Here is an 18,904-nt window from a genome sequence, read left to right as displayed (position 1 = left end):
CAGCTTTTAAACATAAAGCACTTGAGTTAATTTTAATCAGTGTTAAAGATTTGGTTTTATCAGATAGCAGTCGTAGGTGTTATTTTTATTTAAACAAAGAAACGAAATATTTGAATGATTTCTGGTTTGTATATATTTAAAAAAATACCGTTTTTCTCGTAGAACTGAGATTCGTTACAGTTCTTATTTGTTTACATCTCTTTATAGAGTTACCTTTTCTGAGTGTTTTAAAATATAGGAGGGAGCTCAATTTCTTTTGCTATTACTTATTTACGTACATAATAAGCGCATATAATGCAAGAATAGACTTTTCTTACAATTAGAAAAAACTCTCACACCCCGTCTTTTTCCCCCTTAGTTGCAGGCTTTATGTTGTTGGGAATACAAGTTTATATAAGCTTTCAGAATTTTTTACTGGAACCTGATGAGAGTCTATTTCCTCTCTCCCCTCCATCTGAACTTAGACTTAGACTCTATAATTGACCGAGCTATTGCGAAGAGCAATGTTGCCGGTTCCAAAATAAAAGCCCAAGGGCACTTGACATAAATAGCACTCTTGTCGAGTTTATATGTACTGTTTCACTGACGAATTTATAAATATTATACGTACTTAAATGTAGTACAAGGTAACCCAAGATAAACCAAGGGAAGAACCCATGAACTGAAAATTACATTGGATAGTCCAAGATATAATAAATATTACATTGGATAGTCCAAGATAAATCGAACCGGACATGGGAGACCCGATTTCACTTGCTTTGGGTGTTTTGTTTATCTTGGGTCCTCCAATATCTGGTATATTATGAAGTTATTCAGAATTTTTAATTTCTGTTAGAAACTAGAAAGAAAGCAAGAATGCATGAAAAGTTTTTTGGGAAAATATTGCCGTATCTCTGAAACAAATCAGTTTTGTTTTAGGATGTAACTAAAATGCGTTATTGCGCGAAATTTGAAAAATATGTTTCATCATGAGAGAATTTGCGAACAAACATTTGTTTACTATGTTTATACATACTCTGTCTGTAAAGGTTCTGATTCTTAACTTTTTAATGGTCATCAACTAGCTCAGCTCATATTCCAGTTACGTACCACAGCGAGCACAAACACAGCTCGCATTACAAATTTAACGATTGATAAATATAGCGGGTATTTGGGGAAAACAAATTGCTTATATCGCCGTTTTAATGTTAAGTACACTTTGTCATAAACCAGTTACGTGTATTGAATTGTAAATATATTGTTCGATTAAAATTTTCAATATATCTCTTACACTAAAAAATTAGTTTATTTTGTATTTTATTTCACGGGCGTTAGAATATGTTATATTACTTTAACTACTTCATTTAAATTTATTTATTTTAACATTTGAGAAACGAAATATGATAGCTGATGGGGGGGAGGATTTTATACCAAGTACGTAATATATGACTTTTATATATATATATCTTTTATTAACTACAATAACATTGAAAACTGTAGTTTGGATATATTAAAAATAGATGCTCTTTAATTTGTATTCAATCACATATATTAGTATAAAAATGAAGATAACAATTAAAATTATAATTTTTAAGCCAAGTTTATATTTTTTTAATTCGTTCAGTTTGTTAAGCAGCAACGGATTAGTTAAATTTCAAAGTTATATATAAAATCTTACGTTTTAGCTAGCAGCTACACCTCGAGGACTAACCATGTGCGAGTCATGCGCAAAATAAATTGAAGTCTTTATGTTTCGCTTGTTGGCAACGTTTTCGAAAGCAAATGGATTGATATTTGCCTGATAAGGTAAAAAACGTAAAGGAAGAATGTCTTGAGGAAGTCTCATCAAAAGACACTTCTCGAGCCAAAAAATAATTTATTTAACATACTTTCCGATGGATATGTTTTTAGACTATGGAACATAAAACAACAACATCCTCTGGATTTTCGAATATCTGGATGGGTTATGGTCGTAGTTACCTAAGTTATTCCGTATTTAAATAATGAAGTCGTGAGCATATGTAAATAAAACAAAGAGTATGGGAACTGGACCTCTTTTCATGGGCAGATGGCAAAACCATATTCAGGAACCACCGGAATGGTGACCGTTGCTCGAGGTGAAATTCGTTCCTGCGGTTCTGAAATGGGCGATTTGTGCACGCATCAGATATTCGTGAAATCGGCGGATATTACACTCACAGGAAGTTCTTTATTCAATTGAGCAAGTCAGTTGCTTGTCGCTTGGATACTGGCGCTGTTATTGATTACGTTTTTCATTTTGATCTTCGAAATCTTTCCTCCTGTTTCGTATGGCTTAATTACCGTGTTTCTAAGAACTGTTATGATATAATTTTTTATACATTTAAAGAAAATCAGAATGGAATATTATGTAATTCTTTGCTCAAAAATTTAAAACTGTTTCGAAAAGATGGCAACGTAAATTCTTTAAAGTTTTATTGTGGCTTTTGAGTGTTCCACTGATTATAACCTTTTAATGTCGAGTAATGAGAACTATTTAGGGTTTCACGGTTACAATTATTTAGTATTCTACTAGTTATTACTCTTAAGTGTTCCATTTTCGATTACTATTCTTTACGGGTCAATTCATTATAATCTTTTAAGTTTTCTATTCTTTAATATTAAACGGTGACAGTTATGAAATGTTCCAATGATTGTAACTTTTAAGAGTTCCACTGATTAAAAGTGTTTAGTGTTTTACTGGTTACAGCTCTTTCTGTTTAATAGTATAGTGGTTTTTCATCTTGTTAGTGTCTCATTACTGGGTTACAGCTCTTTAGTTGTCTGCTTGTTCTGATGCATTAGAGTTTTACTGGCTCTTTTGATCATAGAACAGAAGAAGATGACTTAAATTACGACTTTAGATAGTGACAGAAATAAATATACCATATTTATCGAAAACAAATCATATTTTACAACATCCCTTCAAAGTACTTTCTAAGACTTTATTAATTGCTGCATAGCAATTATAGAAGGCTTATCCTTGATAGACAACAAAACTGCAAAAGACTTGCTATCTAACTGGGTTTTTAAATCCAGGGTTCCCGACATGACGGTGTCGGCTCTCTTAACCTCTGAATTACAGAGGTCGTTTACGGACCTCTTCGTTTCTGTTTAAGAATGAGACAGTTATGATTCGATTTTGACAGTATAGCCTGTTCATGTTCACTTTGTAACTCAATAATCTCATCGGTTTTATTTGCTTAAATCAAAACAAACTAATATTAGCGAAGTCTTTCTAAAACTAAATCAATTAATTTTACAGAAGAATGTGGAAAATTTTCAAGGTCTGAATAACAAGCAAAATCAAACTATAAATGACAACAAGGATAAATTATTTTGAATTTATAATAATAAATAAAACAAATAAAATTTATTATAAGCTTGAGAATGGGAAAGAGGATTTAAATCAACGCGTCAAACTACTTTTACAATCATAATTGTAAAATGGCTGACAACATAAATATAGGAAATAAAATTAAATACAGATTTAAAGAATGAGAAACATTGCGTTAATACTTTTGCATTTATTATCAGGCGTAAATGTATTTACTATCGCATTATTTATTTATTTTTATTTTTATTTATTTATTTATTTATTTTTTGAGTTTATTGCCATGAGGGTATATTCAGATAATTTTAAGAAATAAATATTATAAAAAAATTAAATGCTAATGAAACGGAAAAATAGTATCGGCATTCTAAATAATTAAAGAGGGAATTTTAAAAATTAAATTCAAGACATAATAATACAACTAAAATCATTAAAAATATGATTAATGTTCATCTTTAAATATTTACTTATAAATGGAGGGTTTTTTTTTTTTTTTTTTTATAAACAGACTTTATTGGAGCACATTTCATCGCTTTTAACTTTCATCGCCAAAATAACACAAATAAAGTTATCGTGTAATTGTATTCTAGAAATTAACTTATGAATGCCTAGAACAAATAAATTCAGTAGTTAAAGAGGTATAAATAATTTCCGATGCATCTGAAATAGGTGCATGTCAGAAAAAAAAGAACTAGATGGAAAATTTTACCCTCTGAGTAGCTTATAGCGTTCATTAACCTGTCAGTTTTAACAGAACGGAAAAAGAATGAAAATATTAAACACAACTCAGAAAGTAAATGATTTGTAATAAATGGGAAAATACAATAAAAACTTAAAATAATTCAGTGAATTGGGTGAAAAGAGTTTTTATTTAAATATGAAACGTGAATTACTATTGTCTTCATACGCTGAAGGATTACAGAAGTCATTACTGAAGATACGCTAAGACGCTTCAAGAATCGCCATTACCGTCATACTCCGTTCCCGAAGTGCGAACTGTGGTCAGTGAGCCATGATACCTGTCACTGATTACTGATGGTGAGCTGAGACTGGATGCCTTGGGGGTCGTAGCTGATATTTCAAATTCTAGAGTACTGTTATCTTTTTGAACGAGTTTTCTATTTTGTTGCTTTACTACAGTTATAACAGGAGAGCACGTAATGCTGTTGTGTGTTTGATATTATATCTGTTAATTATGGGATTATAAAAATAAATATTTTTATGAAAAAGTCAAAATGTTTGCTGTTAAAGGTATTGAAGTTAAACAAAACTTTATATATGTAGAATCGGTACTTACTGTCTAGGAATATGATGTCTGTAAACTTACTTCCGATGTGGCTGTCTAGGGGCTTGAAATGACTAATTCGACTTATGAATAACTCGAATATTTAATGAAACATAAATAGTTGCTACAAACTACAAAATGATTAATGTGCAGAAAGATGAATTTTCATAGGTGATATATACAGATGAAGAGAAGGAATCGTCTTTTATAAGCAAACATCTTTGAATCGCGTCATCGTCTTAATGGCGGAATCGTCTGACTTCCATCGTCGAGAAAGTAAAGGATTTTTTCTCACAGCTTGTCGCGTCATCCGATTATAATAAACGATGCCATCCCTCACATATATATATATAAATTAAAATCTTGAAAAATCGGAACGAAAAAGTAAATGCCGTATTAAATATTTGAAGGTTAAACCTTTTTTTCTCCGTGTAACAAAATAAACTGTAAGGATTATGTTAATTTTATTAGCAGTTAAATTCTGAGGTAAAGTTCCTTTCCTATCAATTCTTAACTTCCGGCCAGAACGTAGTTTTAGAATCACGTCTGAATATATAATGAGGAAGAGCGGTATATAATATAAAAAGATAGAAATAAAAAAATATATATATTATATATTTATTTTATTTTATTTTATTTTTTATTTATTTATTTATTTATTTTTTTATGTATGTATTTATTTCCATCTTTTTAGTCTCAATCACATTTAGTCTCAGTCAAATTATTCAGTTGAAAAATTTGTTAACAATGAATAATCACTCTTTTACTTCTTTAAGTTCTCTTAACATCAAATAACCGAAAATGTCGAGCAATTTTCTAAAGCTGCCTAAAAAAATCAGGAATTAATTTAAAATTTTATGTAAAATTCATTCACATTTTTTTCGCCCTGTCTAATAGCGCAAGCAGCAAAACTGAGAGTTTTTAATTTGTTCATTAAAAGAAGACATGTATTAAAAGTCGTTTAAATATTAAATATATAAAAAATCTAAATAGATTTTTGAAAAAAAAAAGTCGTTACATCGATTTTTTAAAAATTTACATGATTTTAATAAATTTTATTTTTTTAAACACTTTAAACATTTTGTAACTTTAAGTACAAACTCTTTGCCATTTTTCTAAATATTTTAATTATATGTAAATGTTAAGGTAGTTGTAAATACAGAAATATGTTTAATAAACTGCTGTTTCGAAGACAAACTACAATCTAATGTTAGCGATTCATTTTTAAACTTCTAAAGATGTAATAAAATAAAATTTAGAGAATATAGAGGATTCCTCTGTATTAACTAGAATTCTATATTACTAATTTAAATGATTTCTAGTCTTTTACCCCTAAAATTTTCTCTTATTCAACGGAGCCAATGTAACTTTAATATAATTTCTTATATGAAATAACAGGAAGTCAATTTATAAAATAAAATTTAAAAAAATCAAGAGAAACTCTAAAATGAAAAATTTAAAAAGGTAAATTAAAAATTTCAAAGTTTTTTTAAAATTTAAAATACCATAAAAATAAAAAAACTAGCAATAATAAATGATTTTGTATCAGTTGCGTAACATACACCATTAGAAATATCTTTTATGTTACAACCACGTAGCAAATGTTCATAAAAATAGTCAGTTGAATGTATTATAAATTCATTCTAATTTATACCCATCAGCTAGATTACTAAAACAGTAAAATAAGGATTTAAATTGTTAGAAGTGCATTTATTGCTTTTTAATCTCTCATTTTCTTAAGTAACAACAAACTTTATGATTTTAAAGAAAATTAAGTATTTTGTGTTTTCCATGATGACAGCACACTGGGAACTGTCAACAGCAATATTATTAAGTTTGAAAGTTAAACGAAGATCTTATGCCGCGACAAATAACCATATTCTGACAAGTCTTTATGATTGCTTTGAAATCGCTGAGTTTGTTAATTACTAACAAATTGCTTAAATTTGAAAAATAATATTACGCACCTTATCATTTTTCGTGTGCAGTACTCTGAAATTTAAATTGCGCGAGGATTCGTGGGAAAAAATATAGGTCTTAAGTTTTGCTCAGTATCAAATCTGAAAGCAGTCTTTTGCAGTACCTGCTATGGATCGGCTCTAGATTCTTTCCATTTTGATCATCCGCCAATTTTACAACAGTGCTTTACATAAAAATTAATATCACATCGCTTTCGAGGTGGACCAAAGGTAGAGATAATCTAAAAAGGCCGAATGTATTCTTTGACATAAACTAACCTTAAAGGGAGCTGTATCTTATAAACACACTTAAAAAAAAAAAAAAAAAAAAAAAAAAAAAAACCTCTTTCAGGTTTACGAAGACATATTTTTATATAAATCTCTTTCATAAAATAACTACCTTTATTTCTAAACCTACAGCTAATTTGACTTGCAAAGGAGATGTTCCAATTCAAATAAAATAATTATCCTAAGCACCCATTTCTTTTATGCAAATGGCGAAACCTAAATTCTAAGACTTATCTACTTTTCAAAAGAATAATCTTCTCACATGAAACAACATCAACCGTGAGAAAGGGGGATGATCAACGTATGAAGTCGTCGCTTTTAAAAGACGGCTTTCTTTCAGGTAGCGAAAAGAAGAAAAAAAATTAACCACAATCATATACTGGCGGCTTTTGTGTGTTTTCGTGACTCAAAAGATCCAAAAAAAGCATTCTTTCAGCGTCGTGTGATTCTCGTAAAAGTTGCTCGATTAATAAACAAACTCATTCGGACGAACTATATCTATGACGCCTAAAGCTAGGCTTTTTAAAATGCATTTTATACCAGCGCTAATCTTGTCGTCTAATTAGTGGTAAGGACCGCCATTTATAGAGAACTTGAATGTCGTACATCCTTCCCCCCGTGCAATTTTATTCTTTTCTTCTTCGAGCCATCGACATGAGAAAGTTGTTCTGGATGCTAAAGGTCAGTGTCATTGCCCTGTATTTAATTTGCATTCCATCTTCTGATCGATATTTTTCTTGTCTACCTCATGTTCATTGAAATTGTTCGTTGTTATCTATGTCACTGCAACTAATAGATGTGGCTGTGTTTATATACATTAAAGATTAGCATTTTTTTCCATCAATATTATTGTTGTGATTATTTTGGAGTTTTATTACCTCGTCTAGAACCATTTTTTTAAAAAAAATCTTTTCTCTTTATTTTCAATTTTACCGTAGTTTATGCTTTATTTACGTTACATAAACTCAGTGGGTCTTATTTCTTGCTTGTTCTGCCAGGGTGATCAAAATATCATTTATGCACCTGGTGATAAAAAGGAAAAATAACTTTTTCGTTTTTACCCAGCTGCTGTCTTCAATTCATTCAGTGCATAATTTCTCAAAACTTTCTGGCACGTTACCCTAGCTCTGACATCACTTTTTTTTCATTTCTTTGTTCAGAGCCACGCCAATGCCTCATCTCTAATTTTTACTTAGCAGTATATTAAAAATTCTTTGAATGTGATTTACTGCATGAAAAGGTTTTGGAAAGACTGCACTTAGCTCTTGCAGAATGCTTCAATGGATCAGAAGAATCGTGGGACACTACCTACTATCGCCATATACTCTCATATACTCATTTTTGTCTTCGTATTATTATTCCTGACCTATCCGCTAGACGGTGACTGAATGTGCGCTGAAATTTTAGGCGTTTATTGCATTTTCACTACATTACATTGTTAATTAAACCTCGTTACATAATAAGGAAACAAAAGGCAACGATTAAATACTTCTTAAAGGGTTATAAGAGGCCTAACAAATATGCTCGCATTTCTGCTATGGAACGGGCAGTGATGTATATTAAAACAACATGCTACATGCACATTCTAATTCATGCTACTTGCGCGTTAGTTATGTACACAATTATATGAGCGCCTTGTTTTTAGTATAGTTTGTAATTTGCGTCTACTTGAATGAGGAAATGAACTTCCATACAAATTGGACGAACACATTTGAAAAGTCGACTGAGGTGATTTGTTATGGATCTTGTAAAGATGTGTGACTGTAATCATCAAAAAATATTTAAATGTTCGTTTCAAAACTATGTAGACGACTTATTTTTCAAAGTGTTCTTACTGCGGCCTTGCCTCTTAATGCCCCTTCATAGCTCTTCAAACCAGCGACACGATCTCTGTCTTTTCAGTACCTACGTTGAGATTAGTGTGTGAGGTTTATCCAAAAATGCAATGTTTTTCATTGCACCTCAGAGAAGAACGTCTGAGGAATACGTCTGAGGAGTCAAATATTGTTTTCTTGATATTGTTTTAACCTGCACTGGCACATTTTTCTAACTCTCATTCTCATTGCATTAACTTTGCCACGGCATGGATACATAGATTTTCTCCCACTGACTAAACATAAGGGCTGAAATGATCATTTGAAGAGCAGCTGTGCCGTCAGTGATGCAACGTGAAAAATTCCGATGAATCTGTCCTCTACAGATTATTGAATATGTCTCTGAAAACATGCAAAAGAGCCACAAATTTGACTCCGTGTTAGTTGTATCCAGAGTCGATGTAACCAGTGCGACTGCACTGGGCATCAGAATTTAGGGACGGTAAAATTTTTAGAACTTAGAGAAACACCGAGTATCAAAATTTAGGATCAGAAAAATTTTTAGAATTTAGGCGAGGCATTGGATAGCATAATTTGAGGAGGGTGGGCAAAATTTTTAGACACTAAGCAACAGTATTAAGAACCTTTAGAGACAACTGTAATGTGGTCATTTTATAAGAAACCCAACGACTTCTTAACGACCTACATATTTTTCTTTGATAAATATATTAAAACTTTATTGATTTGTCCTTAAGTCTAATATTTTCTACTAACACCATTTCTTCAAAAAGTTTTTGCTGAATAATATTATGTAGTACTTGGGCTGAAGTTCATAAATTTTCTCAAAAATGTGAAATAGAGCCTTTGCCGATTATAAAATACTGAAAATAACTGAAGTCTATAAATGTTTTAGTGTTTAGCTTTAGGCGTCATAGATATAGTTCGTCCGATTATCTTTTAATTATAGTATATGCATATTAAGATAAATGCATTGATATAGTGCATTTTCAGATGCGATAATTGATTCAAACACTTCTATAGAGATATATTCCCATTATACTGTTACATCATTTACATATGATGCGCATGGAAATACATTGCATCTACTATTATAGTTTGTTATTTATTATTGCAATTGCAGTTAGTTCTTCCAGCTTTCCATCCATTAACTCCTCTCTGGATTGATTTGTGACGCACAAGAAAACCTTCAGTACCTATCTGTAGACCACTCTTCTACCTCCACGGTTGTTGCCTTAAGCAGAGCCTTTCAATAGCGAAAGGCAAAAGGTGGCGTCAATTTCGAACAGTAGGCGAAGAAATAAAGGCTGATAGTGTCTCTGATTGACTCTGGGTGGTCCACCTACTGAGTTAAGAACTTGTTACGTAGCCCCCTCGAAAGATAGATAAAGATAGGAAATACGACTGATAACCACACCCTTGTGCCCTACAGCAACACTCTTGACAGAAAGTACAGAACTTCAGGTAGAAGAGGGGTTGAGGTGAAGTGGCAAGTAAAGAATTAAGAATGTTTGCACAGAGTTGAGACTTTGGGATATTTATGGATCCCATAACGTGCATATCATATATTCTTTCGTTTCTTGAGCAATTTGTTTCATCTGAACAAAGAAAATTCTCTGAAGAAATTTCAATTATTACTGCTAATTTAGTTTTTTTTTTTTTTTTTTTTTTAATTATTTAAATAAGAGGTGCGCAGAATACAACTTACTATTTCAGAAGATGACGCTGCTCGGTACATGATTAGATAATAAAATTTTCTTTGATTAAGTACTAAAATTTTCTTTACACAGTGTACTTCAGGTATCCAGGTATTAAGCATTATATCTCTAGAGATCATGGCTATTGTGTAGCGACCAAGTGGAATTTAAAATCTACTGAATGAGTCTTTGTCATCACGCTCAATATAAAAAGGTAAATCTATGAAAGTTTTCGTGGGACTCGAAACGGAATGGCGAAAGTGTTTTCCTTAGAAACTTCTATGTGAAACCAAATCCTCTGACTCGGACAGCTGTTGAATGCACTATATTGAGTAACTAATTTCTCATTTTCAGTTCCTAAACATTGTTATTTACTTGTTTAATTGCAAAAAGCCCTATAATATTCCAGCATATATTCTCTGAATTCTATTCATTTCAATTAATAATTTCATCTTAATACGCAACTAAGTTCATCTTAATCTTTCTGTTAAGTATCACATAATCACATGCAGGGCCGGTGCAGAGCCAGTCGAACCGGTGGTCAAAGTTAGGGGCGGTAAACACTTTAGCGCACTTTTTTAGAATTAGCACATTTAGCATATTTTTTAGAATTTAGGGTAAACACTCAAAAGCAGAATTTAGTAGAACATTTTTTTAAATTTAAGGAGGCACCGGCGGCAAAATGTTTAGCGCCGACCCTGATCATACACTACTATAAACAGTTGCATCCATGGACGACAATTGGCAAACAGCTGAACTCCTTTTTAAAAACTGCATCCCCCCCACAAAGGGAGGAAAACACCGTCAGTCCTCCCTGCCAGGGTAATTTGGTTGAAAGTCATACGATAAGGCGGTCACTTTATCTGTGATGCAAAGAATAAAAAAGAGAAAGGTTTTCAGAATAGAAATGAAGAAAATATTTTTGTTATAAATACCACCATTTGCCGTGACGATTTGCTGTATACTGTAATGACAATTATTTATTCAAAAACAAATTAAGTTATATTACATCAAACTTCAACAGAAATGAAGGCGATTGATGATTATTATTCTCAAATGGCATTATCCATCCAAGGTATTATTCTGAAATGGCAGCATCCATTCTCTACGGAATTGTTCCATTACTGTGCGCATTATCTCGTCAGTCATTTTCCCTAGTAAGTACCATATTACAACCATTCTTAAATTCGTAAACACACTATTTCCGAACTTGGAAAACATTAGTATACATCACATTTAGTCACAAATGATAAGAAACCATTCATTTCAGTTAAGAATATTAATCAAAATGGCTTCATTCATAAGCTTTCCCGCTTATTCGCTATCCATTGTTCTATTACAGTTGCAGTTAAACATTCAGTCCGGATTACACCCAATGGGATTCCGTTATCGATTACGGTCATTATTTATCGTTTCATTTTTCATTAAATATCAGGAATGTTTAATTAAAATTAATGGTCTCTTTGTCTAGAGAAAGGAATTAATTCATTTTAGTGAAATTGCATTAAGACGTTTATAATGAAATACTGAAATTCCACATACGTATAACTAACTTATCATGATTATTTTCCTTATTAAAGCCATTAAATTTATAAAATGTAGGGTTATTCTCTTCTTTGATTTAGTGTATCGTAATAAAATATGACAAACCGTAAGTGCTACGAATGGACGTTAATGGGTTGAGGGTTGTAATTGAGACGATGAATTTGTTTTTGTTGTTAAAGATCATGTTCAACGTAGTTCTAGGCCGAATTCAGTTCAAATAACCGTGACTAGCGGCAATTCGATCATAAGGGGATGTACTAATGATATTTTCCGTCATTTCCTTCTGATAAAGAAGTAAAGAGAAGAGTAGAACTTGTTTATTGTTCGAGTAGAACCAGTTAAACATTATGTGGAGGAAATAAGCACAGCAGTAACGTGCGTTGAGCTTTGCAGCTCCATTTATATCAAGTACATTTTTTGATAAATATATATATGAAAATTTTCCGTAAATTTGCGATTTTCGGAAATTTTTACGAAGACAACTGCAGCCTAGCCTAGTATAAAAAATATTAAACGAGGACTGTAATAATGACCAAAGTAAGGATTTTATTATTCGTTATTTTTAGCTTTAAATTTTTAGCAGCAAGGTTTATATGGGAATATAGGGAAAATCTCAAAGCTGTTACTTCATTAGTTCAAAAGCTAAAGTTTTTAAGTTCGATTGCAAAAATTTAAATAGTTTCTTTAGATAACTACCATTTGCTAGCATCATAGCTTAATGAAAATTTTATATTCTTCTGCCGCAAAGGTCGAGGGAAGTGAAAGAATAACTACGTGAAATGAAATTTAAATGGTTTTTCTATTATACTGGTAAACTGGTGGCTTTAACAAACGACTGAAAACAAAACTGATTCTTTTCTGGATGTTCATTCTTTAGTCCAAAGGGGCTTTGTCCCTGAAGGAATATTGTTTTCGTTTTGCGATCAATCACTTTCAATGTCCTTTTCACTTTTCAAACTGTTGCCACCAAATGTTAGAGTCCTGCATTATATTTGAAGAAATTAAATAATGAAAAATCTGCATAAATGTAGGTATATATCTCGCATTGTGATGAAACAACGGTACCTAGAGCCATCGAATTTTGAATGACGTAATCCTCCTACAAATATGGGTATGTGGAAGACCAATCTTGAAATTTGGAATTTGTTTTATTATCGATTTCATATAAGTAAAACTTTAACGAATTTTTTAGTAACAAACTCAACGACTTAAAAACGAGCAATGGCAGCACTCTACGGAGGAAAAAAAACCTTTTTATCTCCAGCGCGCGGAACTGTGTATCGGAAATTCTAAAGATAGGCTCATTTTAAAATTATTTTGCGACATTGCTATTGAACTGAATTTCATGGTGTAAGTGCAAAGGACATGATATTTAATAAATAAAGGTAACGCACAAAACATTAAAAAAACGCCCCTTTAGATGTAATTTAAAATCTGAAACCTTTCAGATTTTTTTGAAAATCGTGTCTTTTTTTTTTTTTTTCCTGTTGGTGTTTGTTCACTTTTTTTTTAAACTATTATTATTAAAAGGGCTATTATAGTCTCGAAACACGTTTTGCCTTGTTTTGCTTTTTATTTGAGTCTGCTGCTATTCAAAAACGTAAGATTCATATTTAATATGTTCAAGTTCAAGGTATATCTAACAAAAAATCTTTAAGTATTTTTTAAAGAGTTGCATTACAGTTTTGTTTTTCCCTTCTCAAGTATACAGAAGCTATATAACGTTCCCGTATATCCAAATGCATATCATGCAAAATGTTTCTCTATTCCACCTGGCCCATCTCTAATGATAATCTCTACTGATAAATCATATGAAACTTTAGAAAAGCCCTTTTGGGCAGGTGTTAAAAATCTGAAACATTTCAGTTTTTTTTAATAGAGTTTCAAATTTTTTGCATTTATGTATTTATTTATGATAAAGTTTCAAGTTTTTTGCACATGTTTATTTGTAATTACAAAAATATTTCACATTTTTTCTTCCTATTTAATATGCACATATTGTTGATGAAACTGTGCATGGAATTAATATTAATATTTTTTATTAATTTTTTAAATACTTAAGAATTAGACAGATTTCCGTTTTTTCGGAACACATAACAGCAAAGCAAATTTTAGTTGTATGGAGATGTGAAGTTGCAATTTGCAAAGACAGAAAGGTCTTCGCATCGCCGCTTCAAAAATCACATTCCTGGAGAGTGGTGGGCTGGTATTGTTGATTTATGGCCAACTGAAAAATAAATTGACAACCTTTTTCTGAAGAAATTTGTATTATTGAAATTTTCATTGATGATTTTTATTCCATGATATTTGTATGTTCATTTGGTGACGTGATCGCCGGTTAAACTTACGGTGTATATGCTTTTCCGCCCAAAATTTCCTTTCTCCTATCGATGAGCAACAGTTCGTCCTTCCTCTGATGGTTCTCTCTTTCCCTTCTATACCCTTTCGCTCAAATACTTTTATCCCCTCTTACACCAGCCATGGAGGTAGGAATAATTCCTACCCTACATGCATGCCCCCAGCCATGGCCAACTATAGGACTTATTATAATTGCCCATGCCCCAATGGAAAGGTAATCTTCCCGATAACACTCGCTTCTCCCTCGTTCTTCCAAAAGCCGAGAATGTTCTGTGTTGTTGACATGGAGTTAAGAATAACTTACTTCCTACCTCCATGGTTGTTGAGCCCGTTAAGATGCTATTGGCTTAAATTTTTCCATGTTATTTGCGTAAATATTTTACATAACAAAACAGCATAAATAACAGTATTGTTATTGTATTATTGCATATTCATATGACTGTTACAAGATTGAATAAGCATGTGCAATATTCTAAAATTTAAATTTAATGACAACTATCAACTATTTAAAAAGCCTTTCCCTCAAAAAAATTATGTTTCTAAATTTTCCTAAATTTAAATAAAATTTTCTAAAATATAATACAGCCAGCAATTCCACTACAAATTCAAATATGTTGTTGAAAAAAAAATCAATAAAAATGTTTTTTAAAAATCTTGAAGGGATTCAGATATTAAATTCATAATTTTTTAAAGCAGCTTATTTTTAGAGTTCCCGTGAGAAGGTTAATTGTTGCCATACTTTTTTTAAAACATCACTTTCTTCACCCTTACGCCACATAAAATCCAATAGCAAAAGCACAAAATTTTTAGAAATAACGTATCTTCAGAATTCTCGATAGAGTGTTAAGTCTTGTCATACATTTATTTATTTATATTCGCTATATTGTTTCTTTTAAAATAACATATGCCGGTAATAATTTGGTTCGTTAAAAAAGTATTGCAGGCAAAAAGTGAGGGTGAAGATTAATAAAATCTCTGGTACTTTTTTTTTAAAAAAGTGTTATGTCTTACGTCACCGTTTCTTCCGTTTATTTTTTCTTCTTGAATACATCTGAGCTATACCTTAAAATACGTTGAACTCCATGCGATTTATAATTATACGTAAAAAATGGTCATTTATATTTTCAAATAACTGCACCTTTCTATAGAATTAATTTCGGAGCTAAAATCACGAGCCTGTAAAAGGTTTACTTTTACATGGTCAGTTAATCGTTTCGCTCAAAGTAAAATAATACAAGCTGAAGAATATCTTCGGCTATTATTAATGAAGGTTAATTTGTTCCCTTTCACAATCATGTCATTAATCTATTTCGTGAGAATTTAGCTGAGGAAATAAAAGAATTGATGTAAAATGTAGTACGCGTGAAAGAGAATGAAAGGAATTGCCAGTTCTTTTCCACTCAAATGAAAGATTACTTTCTAATTTATGTCAGCATGGCCTGTTTTTCCTCCTTTCCTGTTGTATGTTTTTAAGGTTTAAATATTTCTTCTTATTTTGTGGGAGGAGAAGCTGATCTGGAAATCGGGTGTTCAGCTTGAAATAGCTCAGATTTTCAACGGTTATTTGCCAGCGGATCTTTCAGTAATTCGTATAACTTATTAAATGACTTCTATTGGCTAAACGTTTTTTATAAGCGACCAATTGTACGATCATTTTATTAATTTTATGAGTATATGAAGTTAACCCTGAATATTTGGAATCAAAATTATTTTTAGTTCTTTCATCTTTTTCCTTCTCCGTACCCCAAATCAGTATATAAAGCACAGCAAATCTATTGTTGCGTGCGTACGGGTTCGTTACGAAATGAATGCACAAGTCCGATGAAAAATGAACAAAAATTTATTATTATCACAACAAAAATGCTTAAATTTTCTCAAATTATCATGCAGTATTACAATATCTCACAGTAGTTATCTTTTAACTACTCAAATGTCCAATAGAACGTCATTCAAAACAGCTAAAGAACGCTAATCCGCGAATTCGCTACAATCAACAAGAGCAGTTTTCTAAACAACAACAAACTAAGCAACTACTACAAACTGAGATGTTTTCCTCCTTTTATAAGATTTTAAAATCACGCGCTAGAATTTTCCAGTACTTTCTCGAAATCAAAAAGAGATATTTATTTATTTAACGCACGCGCTCTTGTATTTTCAATTTTCCGGCTTAGCTCTCTTTTAATATTCGTCACGCGCTGCACTGCGCGAGAAATAAAACCATTTAATTTATAATTGAACTAACATTAGCTTTTTAAATACCAAATTCGTAACACTGCCCCCTTCCCAAGGACTGCACGTCCCGGGCAGTACAATCCCTGGACAGGAAGCTAAACTTACAACTGTGGCATAAATGCATTAATAAGCATTTCATTACAATAATAAACAACATGAACAATAAATGCAATACAAAAAAAACAAATCAAATGCTATCAAATACAAATCAAATACACATTTATAAACAAAAAAGACCATGGTCTGATACTATTTACAATTATTTACATTACGTACTATGGCCACAGTAATGAGCTAACCTGTCGTAAGAGTTCGAAGACTCACGGATCCGAACCATGACGTCATTTAGCCTGTTTAGGATTGTGAGCGAACCATCCCAAGGTGACTGTAAATCAGGCCTGACTCCTTTTCGTCGAATCGGGTTCCACAACCACACCTTGTCTCCTTCGTTGGATCTATGTCCAGCAGCTCTCGTGTTGTATCTGGTCTTCACTTTCTCCGTCGCCAAGTTCACTCGCTTTCGTGCGGAACGGTGCATCACTTCAAAACGGGCCTTGACATCTTGGATGTGTTCCTCAGGCGATGAAGGCACATCCGTACGGCGATGAAACAGGCTGTCACAAGGCAGACGAAGGTCTCGACCGAAGAGCATCTGAGATGGAGAATAGCTGGTAGTCTGGTGTTTCTTTTCGACCCTAGCATGATTTCGGCTGTTTCTCGAGCTGGTTCTTTCGGACAAAGCGTCGGCATTTCCAGGTGAGGATCCCTTCTTAGGATGGATAGTCATGTCTTCAGATCCTGAAAGCAGTTTGTTGTTTTTCAAGTCTAAGGAAAAATTGTATTTCCTTAAAAAGTCCAATCCGAGTATGCATGGATCTGTAATATCCGCCACATATGCCGTGTGATGGTAGGCGGCACTTCCAAACGTGATGTTTACGTTTAACTTCCCAGTTATGTCGATCTTGTCACCAGACGCAGTCTGAAGGGTAACACAGGATGGCGTCCAAATAAGTTTATCTTTAAACTGTTCAGCTAAATCTTTCCTAATGATAGTAAGATTAGCTCCTGTGTCAATGATCATACTGCAAGGAACTCCATCGATATTCCCATTGATGGACAGTCCGTTATTGTTGCCACTCACTGTATAAATTTTAAGAGCTTTAAAACAAGGTTTTTCACTATCTGGCAACCTCCGTTCCTCGATATGGTCACTAATTTGTTTACTGCGTTGTTGCTGGGAAATGGTCTTATTTTCCGTACCTCGGGGTGTTCTGCAGTTTCTTCGTATGTGGCCTTCAACTCCGCAGTTCCAGCACTTTAGAATTAGTTTCTTTTCACTTCTGTTCCGTCTCAAGCCACTGACTTGTCTGGTAAAATCATCTGCTTTATATTCCGTACCCTGGGGTGTTCTGCAATTCCGTCTTAGGTGACCTTCACTACCACATCTCCAACACCTTAGAGCCACTTTCTTCCCGCTCCTACTCCGTATCAAATCTTCGACTTGTCTGGCTAAATCATCTAAACGAGTCATCAGTTGATCCACTGGCTCATGGACTCGCACAGCTCTAACTGGGTAGCGATCTCTACTAGTTGCTTTCTGGGCTGCCTCGAACTTCATGGCGTACAACAGAGCGCTTTTTATGTCCTTTACATCTGCCATTCGAAGAGCTTTCTGTATTTCAGTATCTCGGATGCCGTCGATAAAATATTGTAAGGACAGGATTTCCCTTGTTTCTGTCGGGCATTCCGAAAAGGCGAGATGGGACAGCCTTTCAACATCCGAGGCGAGCTCCTGAAGTGTTTCGGTAGGCTTCTGTTGACGAGATTTTAATTGGAGCCTGCTGTAGTCTTTTAAACACTTCTCCCCAAAGCGCAACTCCAAGGCGCCGGACAGAGCTTCGAAATCTAACCTTTTGTTTTCGGGAAGCGTCTGCAGGATATCCGCTGCGTCTGCTCTCAGAGAAGCGGCGAGATGACAGGCCTTAGCTTGGGAATCCCATCCATTCGCATCCGCCACGATAGAAAACTGGGTCTTATACACTTGCCAGGATGTCTTCCCATCATATGTGGATAGCTTCAGAGATGGACGAGCAGGCATCGGTAAGAATTTAAAATCATCACTCTTACTCCCAGTCGTCGCTACGAATTTCTTTAAAGTTTCCAGTTCTTTGGCAACCGCAGAAACCCGGTCATCAATTTGTTGTTCGATTTGTTTCTGAACGGAACAAACTCTTTCTTCTATTTCTTCTTTAACAGAAGAAACATTTTCCTCAATTTGTCCCACTTTATTCTCAACCACATCTATTCTGCCTTCCATAGCATCGAATTTGGTTTCTATTATGCAGGCAATTTCTCTTTTCATTTCGCATTGACTTTCT

The 18,904-nt window shown here is 33.1% G+C and overlaps 1 protein-coding gene and 1 long non-coding RNA gene across 3 annotated transcripts in view; one reads left to right on the top strand and one right to left on the bottom strand.

Moving 5' to 3' along the window:
- The window catches only part of LOC146997735 (uncharacterized), a 46,716-nt gene extending 41,865 nt beyond the window's left edge, over positions 1–4,851 (bottom strand). For both annotated transcript variants that reach the window (XR_015040811.1, XR_015040812.1), the window contains exon 1: positions 4,629–4,851. This is a non-coding gene — a long non-coding RNA (uncharacterized LOC146997735). The remainder of the gene's footprint in view (positions 1–4,628) is intronic.
- LOC118194746 (band 4.1-like protein 4A) overlaps positions 1–18,904 on the top strand; it is a 342,463-nt gene that overhangs the window by 827 nt on the left and 322,732 nt on the right. The gene's annotated exons all lie outside the window — the stretch shown is intronic.

This window comes from Stegodyphus dumicola, chromosome 4 (assembly GCF_044657685.1).
Source record: "Stegodyphus dumicola isolate Sdum_Otavi_A_Nest chromosome 4, ASM4465768v1".
NCBI lineage: Eukaryota > Metazoa > Arthropoda > Arachnida > Araneae > Eresidae > Stegodyphus > Stegodyphus dumicola.
This window is presented reverse-complemented; position numbering and strand designations above follow the sequence as displayed.